Here is a 15,482-nt window from a genome sequence, read left to right as displayed (position 1 = left end):
CAAAAGCCACCGCCAAGAAACTGATTACTGAGCTGATACCTAGGTTTGGTCTCCCAGAAACAATAGAATCAGATAGGGGGACACATTTCACGGGAGAAATAATGCAAAATGTGATGGCCACCCACAGAGTTCAGGATCAGTAGAAAGAGTAAATGGTACAATCAAGCTGAAAATACAAAAAGCTATGCAGGAGTTGAACAAACCATGGCCTGAGTGCCTACCCTTAGCTTTGTTCTCTATTAGGTACACCCCAACAGGAAAAACAGGGTTATCCCCATATGAAATACTGTTTGGAAGTGCACCTAGATTAGGTTTATATTTTCCTCAAGGTATGCAATTACAATGTGATAGTTTAACTACGTATGTAATACAGTTGCAACAGCGTCTGACTAAAATCCACAAGAGTGTGTATTCTTCTCTTCCAGACCCTAATTCTGTCACAGGTACTCACGATCTACAACCAGGAGACTATGTGTATGTAAAGAAACATACCAGAAAGACACTGGAACCAAGGTTTGAAGGTCCTTTCCAGGTGCTATTGATTACAGCAACCTCAGTGAAATTGGAAGGGAAACCTACCTGGATCCACGCTTCTCATTGTAAAAAGGAGCCAGTTGGCAAATGACAACATGTATCTTTTTATTGTTTCAGTAATCCTGGCTAATAGTTTGGTTACCTCACAGAATAAAATACACAAGGATGAAGGATTTTCTAAAAAAATGTTATTACTGAAGTTTAAATATGCTTATGCCCAGAAGTCAGGATATGAGAAATGTTGGATTTGTAGCAAATTACACCCCAGCACAGCAAGTATACCACTGATGGCAGTTCCTATAAACTATACTGATCTTGCTAACAGTAGCATTAACATAATTAGAACAAATACCAGCGAGACAGTAATGTTTAAGTCAAATGGTCTCGCCTTTTTCCCTGATTGGTGTTTCAACTTAGGGAACACAACGGGAGGAAATGGAGAATGCCAAGACAGCAAGTTTAATTTGTCCATTGTCGTATTAAATGGAAGCTTCTACCCCAGTAATTCCAGCACACACCAGACATTATCTGACTTCCTCACTAACATTGTGGATAATAATGTTAGGTGGTTAGTATCCAACTTATCCCTCTATGGATACACCTCTCGTTATAGAAATGATATCAGTTCAAGATCAGTAGCACTGGGAAATAATATATATATCTGTTGTGAGGATAAATGTTGTACTTGGATACATAACACCAGCATTGAGGTACCTGATTATTATGACATCATTGCACAACACCGTACGGAAGTAAAGAATTTACAAGAGAAGGCCCGAAATATTGGTCGCGACTGGGATCCGTTTGGTGGAACTTTTAGTTTCTCAGGGTTATTCTCTTGGGTTAAGAAGGCAGCAATGACGATTATAGTGGTGCTCTTATTCGTATTTTTCTTTTATGCATGCTTTAAGTTGTTTATGTGCTTTTGCAAGAAAGCCAAGGTAAATGATGCGGAAAAGATGGAACTTTTGTGAAGATAGGTGGATTTAGTTTCTTGACATCACCCATCTGTCAGAAAAGCCACTCTTCCTGAATTTTAGATGTTGGTACTGTCCAGGGGGATGGGTGTATACCCCTCTGACAACTCGCGGTCAGGGAGAGTACTCTGGATATAGGCCGACTAGAACTTGTTCAGGTGGACCCAGGGCAAGAGGGAGGGGTGATGTCAAAGGGGGAAATGTAAGGATTAAGGGGTGTCAAAACAAAATGGTTGACAATATGTCTTTCTAAATACTTGTCTTTCTTTATCCTTCTCTGTAAAATAAGGACTCGTCATCTATTGTCACGTACTCATCAAGAAGAGGCCGCATCAGCCCTAAAAAGCAGTCTACGCCCAGAAGATTGTCTTATCAGCTGATAACACCCGGAGAATTGCTTTTTCTTTGCAAAAATGTTGTTTTTTTTACATTTGCTGATGTTTGCCCTTTTCTGTCTATAAAAGAGAAGTAATAAAGAGCTCAGAGCCAGAGTCAGAAAGTCAGAGTTACGACGGACTTCTGAGCAGAAATACTGAATACCTCCGTGTCTCTTTGCTTAGATAAGAACTCTAACTAACAATTGGGAAACGGTAACATAACCTGACAAATAGGTGACTTGTTGAGGTCACACCTAACACAAGCAACAAGAGTCTGCATAAGGAACTTTTCCGAGTGGGTCCTTTTTGCCTAAAGAAGATGATGTGGCATTACACTAATGACTACAGTATAAGTTTGTGCAGGAGGAGAGGATTTCTGAGAACATCACCTTTACAAAGTCAAGGGTAATGTCCTAATCTTTACATGGTCTTAGATGAGGAAATTCTGGAAGCAATAGTCTACAGGAGTTACACAGTGGAGAAGCAATAGTCTGCATGGTGATGCAGGGAAAAGACTGTAGTTGCTAAATTACGCACATCATTTTCACACTTGTAATATCAGAAAATGACAAGTGTGGTGGATACAAGCCCAATAAGAGGGAACAGCACTGAGCGGTCATTATTACAGGAGGCTCTTGCACAGAACCAAAGTTTTGTGCTGGATTACTGCACAGATCTGGAAGAAATACACAATGCACACTGAGATTCTAGGAAGAATACACATGCCTCTTGTATTTAAACAATATCTGCCTATCTTTGAGTTCAGATTTAAAATAACTATGGTTCTAATGTAAGTAAAGTGGTACAGTTGTGAAGCTCATGGTAATGATTAATCCTCCTTGATTTATTTTCAGTTCTACACTAAAGAGGGCCATGCGCATGGGCACTTTTGGGCATACAACATAACTTGCGAGTCTAATTCTACATCTGGGATTACAGTTGCCTACTGTCACCCATAGTAATAAATGGCTGTAGGTGGCTGTAAGTGGGCATAAACCTGCATATATGTAAACCGTATGCCCCTAAAATGCATACTGTTTGCCCCAAAGGTTGTCTGCCCATAGGCATATAGCACCCTCCTAGATAGGTATGGTAAATTTAGGTACTGACTCACTGTAATCAGTTGAGCTGCATGTGATTGTTTTGGTCTATTTTGTGTTTCCCTGGCTGCAGGGTTGACTGCTTCTTCCTGTCTGTCTGGGAAGGTTCTGGAAGATAGTGGGCTGGGAAAGTCAAATCAGCAGCTCAATATTTATGCAGCCCTGGCCAATCCCTGAGGGTAGGTGCCCAGATGAGATCTGGAGCAGAGGGGTTCTTGTCCTAGAACAGGAGATCCCAGCATAGAGGGCTGCTGCCTTCTCGGAGAGCCCTGTCATGTGTCTGCTGTTCAACGAGGTTCCAACTGTGCTAGCTGGGGGGCTTATTTTGCTAGATGTTGCTGGACCTGACGGAGGGATGTTCATCATTGGATCTGGTCTGGTATCACTGGAGAGGTGTCTGTAAGATATTAAAAAGAGGCGCACAATTATCCAAGGACATTAGTACAGACTGGAGTGAGAGATCCCTGGGACTGTGTGCTGCTGCTATCCCTCAGGTGCTAGAGTCAGTAATGCTCAAATGGGACGTTGTGCTTGGTGTCCCGGCACAGCTCAGTCTACTAACTGCTTGTGCACAAACTCTGCTGAGAAAATTAACCGGTTCCCGACCGGCGCACGCCGATGTACGTTGGCAGAATGGCACGGCTGGGCAAATGGGCGTACCTGTAAGTCCCTTTAAATTTGCTGCCATGCCATCGTGTGCATGCCACCGGCCGGGACCTCTGTGACTTGATCACCGTGGGGATACCCGCGATCGCCTCACGGAGAGGAATAACGGGGAGATGCTAATGTAAACAAGCATCTCCCTGTTTTGCCTAGTGACAGTGTCACTGATCTCTGCTCCCTGTGATCAGGAGCAGAGATCAGTGATGTGTCACACGTAGCCACGCCCCCCCACAGGTAGAAACACTCCCCAGGACACACTTAAATCTTACACTGCCCCTACTGGTTAACCCCTTCACTGCCAGTGTCATTTACACAGGAATCAGTGCATTTGTATAGCGCTGATTGCTGTATAAATGAGAATGGTCCCAAAAATGTGTCAAAAATGTCAGATGGATCTGCCATAATGTCGCAGCCATGATATAAATCACTGATCGCCGCCATTACTAGTAAAGAAAAAAAAATATTTATAAAAATGCCATAAAACTATCCCCTATTTTGTAAACGATATAACTTTTGTGCAAACCAATCAATAAATGGTTATTGCCATTTATTTATTTTTACCAAAAATATGTAGAAGAATACGTATCGGCCTAAACTGAGGAAAAAAAAAGTTTTTTTATATATTTTTGGGAGATATTTATTATAGCAAAATGTAAAAAATAATGCGTTTTTTTTTCTTTATAGCGCAAAAAATAAAAACCACAGGGGTGATCAAATACCACCAAAAAAAAGTTCTGTTTGTGGGAAAAAAAGGATGTCAATTTTGTTTGGGAGCCACGTCGCATGGCCGTGCAATTGTCAGTTAAAGCGACGCAGTGCTGAATTGCAAAAAGTGCTCTGGTCAGGAAGGGTGAAAAATCTTCCGGGGCTGAAGCGGTTAAAGTAGAACTATAGGCATAACTTTATTTTCACTTTGGATAGAGTAAAGCCTCATACACACAATCAGATTGTTGGCCAACAGAGCATCAGACATTTGTCAAAAGAGTGTGTGCCTGCATCTTGTCTTGCATACTAAAGGCACACAATTGTCAGCCAACAAACACGAACTACATGGAATTTCAGTTCTTGAGTGCCACCCTTTGGGCACCTTCTGCTAATTTCGTGTTTCATGAGCACTGATTCTGAGCATGCATGATTGTACTTTGGACTTTTGTGTGATGGAATTGTGTACACACAATAGGAAAATCTGACAACAGACATTTGTTGGCTGAAAGTTGGACAACGATTGTCTGAAGGAGAGTACTAATGGTCGGAATTTAGGCCAACGGTCTGTCATCACACAATCTCCTGCCAACAATTGGATTGTGTGTATGAGGCTTTTAGGGAGGGTTATAGCCCCTGTAGGATTTTATTTTTCGCCATCTGAGTCCCATTGCTGAGATTCTCTTTCACTTCCTGTCCCATAGCCAAACAGGATAGAAGAGAAAATCCCTGCAAATTAATAGAATTCCTCTCTCTATTGAAAGATTTCCCCTCTATTACTTTTCTGGGGACAACCCAACATTTTGGATTTTCTTTTACTTTAATTTTCAATGATAATGGTAAACAGGACAAGTAGAGAGGATGAATTGGGGGGCATAGACAGCAATAAAAACTGACAAGCGTTCTAATCCCTCTCTATTGATAATCAGCGCATTGATTATCAGTACAGACCCTTCAAATGTAACAATTACCTGCCAATCAGTGCCCAGAAGTGCCCCAACAATAAAGTGTGCCAGTGCCTACCACAGTGCCAATCACTGCCCACCCGTCAGTACATATCAGTACCTAATCATCAGTGCTGCCCATCAGTGCCACCTGTCAGTGGCAATCAGTACCACCTATCAGTGCCAATCAGTGCTGCCTGTCAGTCCCCATCAGTGCCGCCTGTCAGTGCCCATCAGTGCTGCATATCGGTGCCGCCTATTGGTGCCCATCAGTGCTGCATATCATTGCCGTCTATCAGTGCCCATCAATTATACATATCAGTGCCCATCAGTGCCACTTTATCAGTGCCAACTCATCAGTGCTGCCTCATCAGAGCCCTTTAGTGAAGAGGAAAACAAAATTTTATGAAATAAACTAAAAGAAATGCATTTTTTTTCAAAGATTTGGTATTTTTTAGTTTGTTTAGCAAAAAATAAAAACCGCAGAGGTGAGCAAATACCACCAAAATAAAGCTCTATTTGTGGGAAGCAAATGATAAAAATTTAGTTTGGGTACAGTGTTGCATGACAGCGCAATTGTCATCCAAAGTGTGACAGCGCTGAAAGCTGAAAATTGTCCTGGGCAGGAAGGTGCATAAGTGCCTGGTATTGAAGTGGTTAAACTACATAGAGGGTTCTTTACTGTAAGAGCAGCAAGGATGTGGAATTCCCTTCCACAGGCAGTGGTATCAGTGGGGAGCATCGATAGTTTCAAAACACTATTAAATAAGCACCTGGACGACTGCAACATACAGGGATATACAGTGGTGTGAAAAAGTGTTTGCCCCCTTCCTCATTTCCTGTTCCTTTGCATGTTTGTCACACTTAAGTGTTTCGGAACATCAAACCAATTTAAACAATAGTCAAGGACAACACAAGTAAACACAAAATGTAATTTGTAAATGAAGGTGTTTATTATTAAAGGTGAAAAAAAATCCAAACCATCATGGCCCTGTGTGAAAAAGTGATTGCCCCCTAAACCTAATAACTGGTTGGGCCACCCTTAGCAGCAACAACTGCAACCAAGCGTTTGCGATAACGTGCAATGAGGCTTTTACAGCATCCTGGAGGAATTTTGGCCCACTCATCTTTGCAGAATTGTCCTAATTCAGTTACATTAGAGGGTTTTCGAGCATGAACGGCCTTTTTAAGGTCATACCACAACATCTCAATGGGATTCAGGTCAGGACTTTGGCTAGGCCACTCCAAAGTCTTCATTTTGTTTTTCTTCAGCCATTCGGCGGTGGACTTGCTGGTGTGTTTAGGATCATTGTCCTGCTGCAGAACCCAAGTCCGTTTCAGCTTGAGTACACGAACAGATGGTCGGACATTCTCCTTCAGGATCTCTTGGTAGACAGCAGAATTCATAGTTCCTTTTATCACGGCAAGTCTTCCAGGTCCTGAAGCAGCAAAACAGCCCCAGACCATCACACTACCACCACCATATTTTACTGTTGGTATAATGTTCTTTTTATGAAATGCAGTGTTCCTTCTACGCCAGATATACTTGGACACACACCTTCCAAAGAGTTCCACTTTTGTCTCATCGGTCCACAGAATGTTGTCCCAAAAGTCTTGGGGATCATCAAGATGTGTTGTGGAGAAATTGAGACGAGCTTTGATGTTCTTTTTCCTCAGCAGTGGTTTTCTCCTTGGAACTCTGCCATGCAGGCCATTTTTGCCCACTCTTTTCCTGATGGTGGAGGCATGAACGCTGACCTTAACTGAGGCAAGTGAGGCCTGCAGTTCCTTGGACGTTGTTGTGGGGTCTTTTGTGACCTCTTGGATGAGTCGTCGCTGTGCTCTTGGGGTAATTTTGGGCGGCCAGACACTCCTGGGAAGGTTCACCACTGTTCCATGTCTTCGCCATTTGTGGATAATGGCTCTCACTGTGGTTCGCTGGATTCCCAAAGCTTTGGAAATGGCTTTATAACCCTTTCCAGACTGATAGATCTCAATTACTTTCTTTCTCAATTGTTCCTGAATTTCTTTGGGTCTCGGCATGATGTGTAGCTTTTAAGGATCTTCTGGTGGACCTTACTGTGTCAAGCAGCTCCTCTTTAAGTGATGCCTTGATTGTGAACAGGTGTGGCAATAATCAGGCCTGGGTGTGGCTAGAGAAATTGAACTCAGGTGTGGACAACCACAGTTATAGTATGTTTTAACAAGGGGGGCAATCACTTTTTCACACAGGGCCATGATGGTTTGGATTTTTTTTCACCTTTAATAATAAACACCTTCATTTACAAATTGCATTTTGTGTTTACTTGTGTTGTCCTTGACTATTGTTTAAATTGGTTTGATGTTCCGAAACACTTAAGTGTGACAAACATGCAAAGGAACAGGAAATGAGGAAGGGGGCAAACACTTTTTCACACCACTGTACAAGGTAATACTGATATATAATCACACACATAGGTTGGACTTGATAAACTACTATGTAACTATGTAGACTTAGTCTATGTTGCCACTAATGCGACCACAAAGTTGCATGATTTGGAGTGCGACTTTGCTGTGATTTTGAGTGCAGCTTTGATCCAACTTTACACTCTTTGGATCAAAGCCACATCAAAGTAGTGCAGGAACCTTTTCAAAGTCGCTGATTTTCAAAGTCGCATAGACGGGAAAGGGTGCCATTGAAATAATTTTTTCATGCGATTTTATGTATCCAAAGTCGCATGACAAGTCGCACTAGTGAAAAAGGAGTCTTAGTGTGGTTGCCTGTACTATGGTCACTGTAGACGAGACCCCAGAGCACCCCCCCCCCCCCATGTCCAGCTCCCTTCTCCTGTGCACAACTATCCTGTATATGTGCACTGCACCTCCCATCCCCCTTTTGTGGATGGGGCTTTTTATTTCTTCATTTTCTCATGAATTAGAATGTACAATGAGAGAACACTGGGCAGGGACCTTTGATTAGCTCCTCTCATCCTGTATACGCCCACTGGCTACATAGGAACAGTGTCCCTCCCAGGAAGTGATGTCACTAGCATTCAATAACCACACCCACTGGCTGATTTTATTCTCAGAAGGAAGTAGATTTGAAGTCATGTGACTGTACTGGATTCTGCAAAATAATAATTCCACTTTAAGCCCTACTGTCCAGGGACTGCAAGAGGCTGACACCACATCAAATTCAGGTATTTATGCTGTTGGCATTTAGAAAAAACGTTGAATGGGGCTTTAAAGATTACAGAGATGCATTAAAGTCAAACTAAAGTCTGAAATACTTTCCTCTACGGAGGAAACACTCAACTCCCTGAACAAGGCATTACTGCAATCAGCAGACTCGGTAGCACCAAAACGCAGGGCTCTCATCAGGAAGAAAAATGCTGGATGGTTTAATAGCTCCCTCTCCGTACTAAAGCAAGAACGCAGAAGAGCGGAAAGAACATGGAGAAGAAATCCCACCGAGGAAAACCTATTTAACTACAAAGGTCTGACAGAGAATTATCGGAAAGCAATCTTCAAAGCCAAAAAGGACCACTTCTCATATACAATCTCAACGGCCGCAAACCAACCACGGGAACTGTTTAAACTGGTTAATCAATCAATGAATCCGGTGTGCCTAGAACCCCCAGAAAGCGAATCCCAGGATTACTGTGACAAACTGTCAGATTTTTTCATCGATAAAGTCAAAACCATCAGGGAAACAATTTGTCAGAAGAAAACATCCGACCTCAGCCAGCAAATACATAAAGAGGATGTCCGCACCAACATACCGCAACCGCCAAAATTTTCACTATCCCCAATTACCGTAGACACCGCAAAAAACATCATTAATAAACTGCGTGACAGTACCTCACCTATTGACATCATCCCCACAAAACTACTGAAAGAATGCTCCGACATCGTGGCTCCAACCATAACCCACCTCATAAACCGATCATTCCACGAAGGGATTGTTCCCAGCATCCTCAAACAAGGCATCGTCAAACCTCTACTCAAGAAACCAAACCTGGACCCTCAGGATCCAAACAACCGTAGGCCAATTACAAGCCTCAACACCATTTCTAATATCATGGAGAAAGCTGTAGTACATCAGCTACAACTTCACCTGGATACTCACAAACTCCTGGACCCGCTGCAATCAGGCTTCCGCCCGGGCCATGGAACAGAAACAGCTCTCCTCAAGATTTGGGATGACGCCCTCGAAGCGGCAGATGACGGAGAGCCGTGTCTCCTCGTACTGCTAGACCTAAGTGCAGCGTTTGATACAGTAGATCACAATACTCTACTCGTCCGCCTCACAGAAGTAGCCGGAGTCCAAGACATAGATCTCCATTGGTTCGCGTCCTTCCTAGGAAATCGGTCACAGACAGTGAAACTAGGAAAATTCCTCTCCGAAACTCGGGCAGTCACCTGCGGAGTCCCTCAAGGCTCTCCGTTGTCACCCGTTCTCTTCAACATTTACATTCGCCCACTCCTTCAAATCATCAGATGCTCAGATCTCTGCTTCCACTCTTACGCTGACGACACGCAACTTTATTTCCGGATCAATGGAAAAAAAGATCACCAACAACAACTTGAAAACTGCCTCAAATCAATAGAGGACTGGATGACCACCAACTCCCTCCAGCTGAACCAATCAAAGACAGAGCTTCTTATCTTACACCCAAATCATAAGCCCGCAACCAAAATCTCCTGGTCTCCACCAACCGTCTTTGGGCAGACTATCTCCCCAAAGACCAAAGCCAAGAGTCTCGGGGTTATTTTAGACGCACAAATGTCAATGGATGCGCAAATAGGAGCAGTAGTCAGTCGATCTCACCATCTGCTGCGCATGCTTCGCAGACTCATCCCTTTTATCCCAAAGAATGACAAAGCAGTGGTAGTTGGAACAATCATTAATTCACGACTGGACTACGCAAACTCGCTTTACATAGGATTACCACAATATCAACTTGCGCGATTACAACTGATCCAAAACACGGCGGCAAGGCTGATAACAGGGAAAAAACCCTGGGAATCCATTTCTCCTTCACTGAGGAGCTTACATTGGCTAACCGTAAAAAATCGGATCACGTTCAAGACCCTTTGCCTCACCCACAAATGCGTGCATAGAGAAGCTCCGCAATACCTAATGGAGAAAATAAATCATTACACACCAAACCGCAGTCTTCGATCAGCCAACAAAAACCTCCTCCTCATGCCCAAAGCCCGGTATAAATCCAAGGGGGATCGGAGATTCGCTGTCCAAGGGCCTCGGCTATGGAATGCTCTACCAATAAACATCCGCCTGGAAGAAAATCACCTGGCTTTTAGGAAAAAACTCAAGACCTTCCTCTTTTAGCAGATGATCAAAGCTCGCCACAGCGCCTAGAGGCGATTCAGTTCGCATTGTGCGCTATATAAGTATTTCATTCATTCATTCATTCACCTCTTCTTCAACAGTCTGTTGTCCATGAGGTCTGTTGCTAGCAATAATCTCTTCGGCTTCTTCTGGGTGCTGGTCTTCAGCTGATTTGATTGGCCGGCGCAGGATGACTCCCTCACATAAGCAGGGGTTCAGTGACCCAAGCCACAGGCGCTGTGCCTATATGTAATGTGCACATGTGCAGCTTAGTGTACCCTTTGTCTCTTCTGCAATAAAGAGGAAGTGAGAGGATATTGTTTCAATTGTTTCTTCAGACAGTTGTCACAGAAACAAGTATCATCTTTGGAAGATTTCTGCTCTGTTCTCATTAACACTCAAAATTTAGCATTCTCTCACGTTCATTCCCTGTAATGCTGATGATTAGAGAGGGTGGGTCTCCCTAACTGGGACACAGCAAGCAATACACCCCTGACAGTAGTACTAACCCCTCCCCATTCTATCCAAATCTTTGTGTGTTACTTAGTCTTGGCCGCTGCACTCTGTGCATTAAGCACTCCTATCCTCTGCATTCTGTGCATTAAGCACTCCTATCCTCTGCATTCTGTGCATCATGCAGTCCTATCCTCTGCATTCTGTGCATCATGCAGTCCTATCCTCTGCATTCTGTGCATCATGCACTCCTATCACCTGCATTCTGTGCATCATGCACTCCTATCCCCTGCATTCTGTGCATCATGCACTCCTATCCCCTGCATTCTGTGCATCATGCACTCCTATCCCCTGCATTCTGTGCATTATGCACTCTTATCCTCTGCATCCTGTGCATTATGCTCCTCTGCGCTCTGTGCACCGTGCACTCCTGTCCTCTGCGCTCTGTGCACCGTGCACTCCTGTCCTCTGCATTCTTTGCATTCTGTACTCCTGTCCTCTGCGTTCTAAAAAAAACAAAAAAAAACTAAAACATCTAAACAAAGAACCTAAAAAAAAATGTCAAAAATAGAACACAGTGCACAGGTTTTTAAAGTAATTTATTAAGGCAGCTCCGGAGTCTCTTCCGATCTCTTCTCACCTCTCCGGTTCTTCTATCTCCTCCGCTGACATCTTCTGCCAGTTCTTCTCCCCTCTCCGGGTCTTCTCCGCTGAGGTCTTCTAGCCCTCTCCGGTTTTTCTCCCTCTGTCTGCTGTCTTCTGCCTCTGCTGGGTCTTCTCCACTATCTTCTCGCTCTTTTACCGGGTCTCCTCCACTGTCTTCTCCCTCTGTTATTTTTTCAGTGTTGACTCAACACTCTCTCCTGCTCTTATATTGACATGGGGCAGGGTCACTGTGTGACGTCACCACCCAGGGTATGATGAGACGGTGATGTCATAAGGTACAATAAATATCTCATAAACGTTGTGTCATCAACGCATGCAATGTGAAGAAATGTCCCTCTGTGCTGCTTCTTCACTAGCGAGCGTCGTGACTGGCAGCTCCCGTGCGCATACAGGGGAGTGACGTCACGCTACTCTGGCCAGTCACAGAGCCAGAGTCTGTGGCCCCAGAAGGAAGAGGGGTGAACATGCATGCAGCCTCCAGCGGGGACAGCGCAGGCTTCATTTGCAGGTAAGTGTCACATAATGTGCTAGTATGCAAGTCCGCCGGACTTTCCGAACGAGCGGACTTGCCCACACACAAACAGACTTTTCTGGTGGACAATCTGCCGGACTTTCCAAATGAATGGACTTGCCCACACACGGAGTAAAGTCCATTCATTTTGAACGTGACTTCAGGTACGACGGGACTAGCGAAGGAAGTCAATGTCACCGCCTCCATCGGCGAAATTGACACCTTGCTAGTTCCGTCGCCTGGTATGGATTTTAAGGGGAACCCCTACACCAAAAAAAACGGCGTGGGGGTCCCCCCAAAGTCCATACCAGATCCTTATCCGAGCGCGCAGCCCGGCCAGTCAGGAAAGGGGGTGGGGACGAGCGAGCGCTCCCCCCTCCTGAACCGTACCAGGCCGCGTGCCCTCAACATGGGGGGTGGGTGCTTTGGTAAAGGGGGGGCCCTGTGGCCCCCCACCCCAAAGCACCTTGTTCTCATGTTGATCAGGACAAAGGGCCTCTTCCCGACATCCCTGGCCGTTGCTTGTGGGGGTCTACGGGCGGGGGGCTTACTGGAATCCGGGAGCCCCCTTTAATAAGGGGCCCCCCAGATCCCAGCCCCCTACCCTATGTGAATGAGTATGGCTTACTTATCACCTGTCATCAATATGTAAGTAAACATTTTGAAGAGAAATTATGAGTTTAAGGAAAGTATTGTTAGATCATATGATTCATTGACTGTATACTTTGTCTTAGATGAACTTCCCAGAACACTGAAGAAAATATAAGTGGATGACCACACGCCTGATGGTAAAAGTCAGATCTCTATATTTCAACAAGGTAAAATCTTGACAGCAGCACATAGCATAGGGAACATGGGTGACGCGTTTCACGTCACAGACGCTTAATCGTAACCAGCCAGGCAACTAGCATTTTAAAACGAAATCACAATGGCAGTCATATTTTTCCTATATGAATCCTATATACTAGAAAATCTACAATTTCTGGGGAAAATGTGTGGTGTTCTTGCCTCCACCTACATTTTAGAAAAAAAAATGATTTTTTTTTTTATTTTTTTTTTTTATAAAAAAAATTTTTAATGATTTTTTTTTGGGAAATTATTTTTTTTTCCAAAAAAAAATTTAAATTAAAGAATTTTTCAAAAAAGATTTTTTAAATATTGTTTTAAAAGACTTTTTTCTTCAATTTTTCAAATTTTTTTCTAAAATTATTATTTTTCAAATTTTTTTTTTTTTCCAAATTTCCTAATTTCCTAATTCCCTGTGTGGGAGGAGCTATAATTCCCCTCAGAGCTGTGTGGGAGGAGCTATAATTCCCCTCAGAGCTGTGTGGGAGGAGCTATAATTCCCCTCAGCGCTGTGTGGGAGGAGCTATAATTCCCCTCAGAGCTGTGTGGGAGGAGCTATAATTCCCCTCAGCGCTGTGTGGGAGGAGCTATAATTCCCCTCAGCGCTGTGTGGGAGGAGCTATAATTCTCCTCTGAGCTGTGTGGGAGGAGCTATAATTCTCCTCTGAGCTGTGTGGGAGGAGCTATAATTATCCTCTGAGCTGTGTGGGAGGAGCTATAATTATCCTCTGAGCTGTGTGGGAGGAGCTATAATTATCCTCAGAGCTGTGTGGGAGGGGCTATAATTATCCTTGGCGCTGTGTGGGAGGAGCTATAATTCCCCTCAGAGATGTGTGGGAGGAGCTATAATTCCCCTCAGAGCTGTGTGGGAGGAGCTATAATTCTCCTCAGCTGTGTGGGAGGAGCTATAATTTTCAGAGCTGTGTGGGAGGAGCTATAATTCCCCTCAGAGCTTTTGTCACCTCCCACTCTAGTTTTGAACATTTCTTCATTCATTCCTATCGGACAAATTTCTCAGCAAAAATGACGATATCTTGTGAACCATTTGGCGGAACGTTCCACAAAGTAATAGCACACCAAGTTTCGGTATATATTCGGTATATTTAGTGTAAAAGCTGTGGGAGGAGTTAGGGTGGTAAATTTGGCTATAATAATAATATATATGTGAGATAACTTATAATTATATGGATGAGTGTGAGCTGTGCGTTTACACCCCATTTGTCAATAACAGCTACATCTGTAAGTTGTCTTAGTAACTGCAGCCAAGAACAGACTGTCAGAAAAGATTTATCCTACTTGTTATGGGGCAATCTACAGAGTTTTCAGCTTACAATGATCAAATATAAGTCTCCTCAGGAGTGACTGATAAATCAGCTGCACGAAAATAGCAAAGCGCAAAATCATTGTGTGAGTCCCGTGTAGATACAGCAAGCTCCAGTGAGTCAGCGTCATTGTGACTCAAAGTGCCACAGTGACAGGTTGCATGAGGAAACATTAGAAATCACAGACGTTCTGGGAACATTTGATTCTGTTCATTCCAGTTAAGGCAGTTAAAATAAACGCATACCAAGCAGGGTGAATTTGTGACAAAGTATCATATGTCTGGCTGGAAGGATCTGCATTTACTATTTTTTATTCACTCTCGCTGTTTATTTTGTCACATCATATGTGAGAATGTGTATGGAAATGTACAGTATATTAAATAGCGATGATTAAAACAATGATGGACTGGATTGGTTTACTTTAGGGAATCCTCCCCCGACTCCTCTTCACTATCTGTCAGACCAATTCTCTTTTGCCATATGCACTACATCAACTTAAAGCAGAATTCCAGCCAAAAATAATAAGATAAAAGCGATTAGCCCATCAAAAGATAAAACAAAAAACAAAAAAACAAAGTCAGCTTTTGCTACAATAGTCACATTCAATTCAGAGAATTCCCCTGCAGTTCTTTTTTCTGCGGCTAGATGTCCTCAGTCTGATGATCAGTAACATTTAACCCACTTGCTCTGAGCTCAGGTCCTCCAGGGCCTGTAATTTGACAGTGAAAGGAGAAGCAGGGACTGATGTGAATGTACAACATATATGTAAAACGATGTGTAAATTGAGTGCGCTATATAAGGAATCTGTAATAAATAAGCAGCTTATTGATGATCATCCCTTTGTCACTCTGCTCCTTCCTATCAGAATGCTTCTTAGTAGCACACAAACTGATCAACTCCTGGTGCTGTTTCTTCCCCTCACAGAGGACAACAAGAGGCTAATACCTGGTTAAATTCAAGCGCTTATACAACTTGCCCTGAAAAAAACATTTAATTATGTTTCTTTGAGTTGCATTCATTTGTGTCTTTTTATATCTGCCTAGAGCAAAGGTAGG

This window comes from Lithobates pipiens, unplaced genomic scaffold (genome assembly GCF_037356315.1).
Source record: "Lithobates pipiens isolate NorthernLeopardFrog02 unplaced genomic scaffold, aLitPip1_a1.2 Scaffold_16, whole genome shotgun sequence".
NCBI classification, from domain to species: domain Eukaryota; kingdom Metazoa; phylum Chordata; class Amphibia; order Anura; family Ranidae; genus Lithobates; species Lithobates pipiens.
This window is presented reverse-complemented; position numbering follows the sequence as displayed.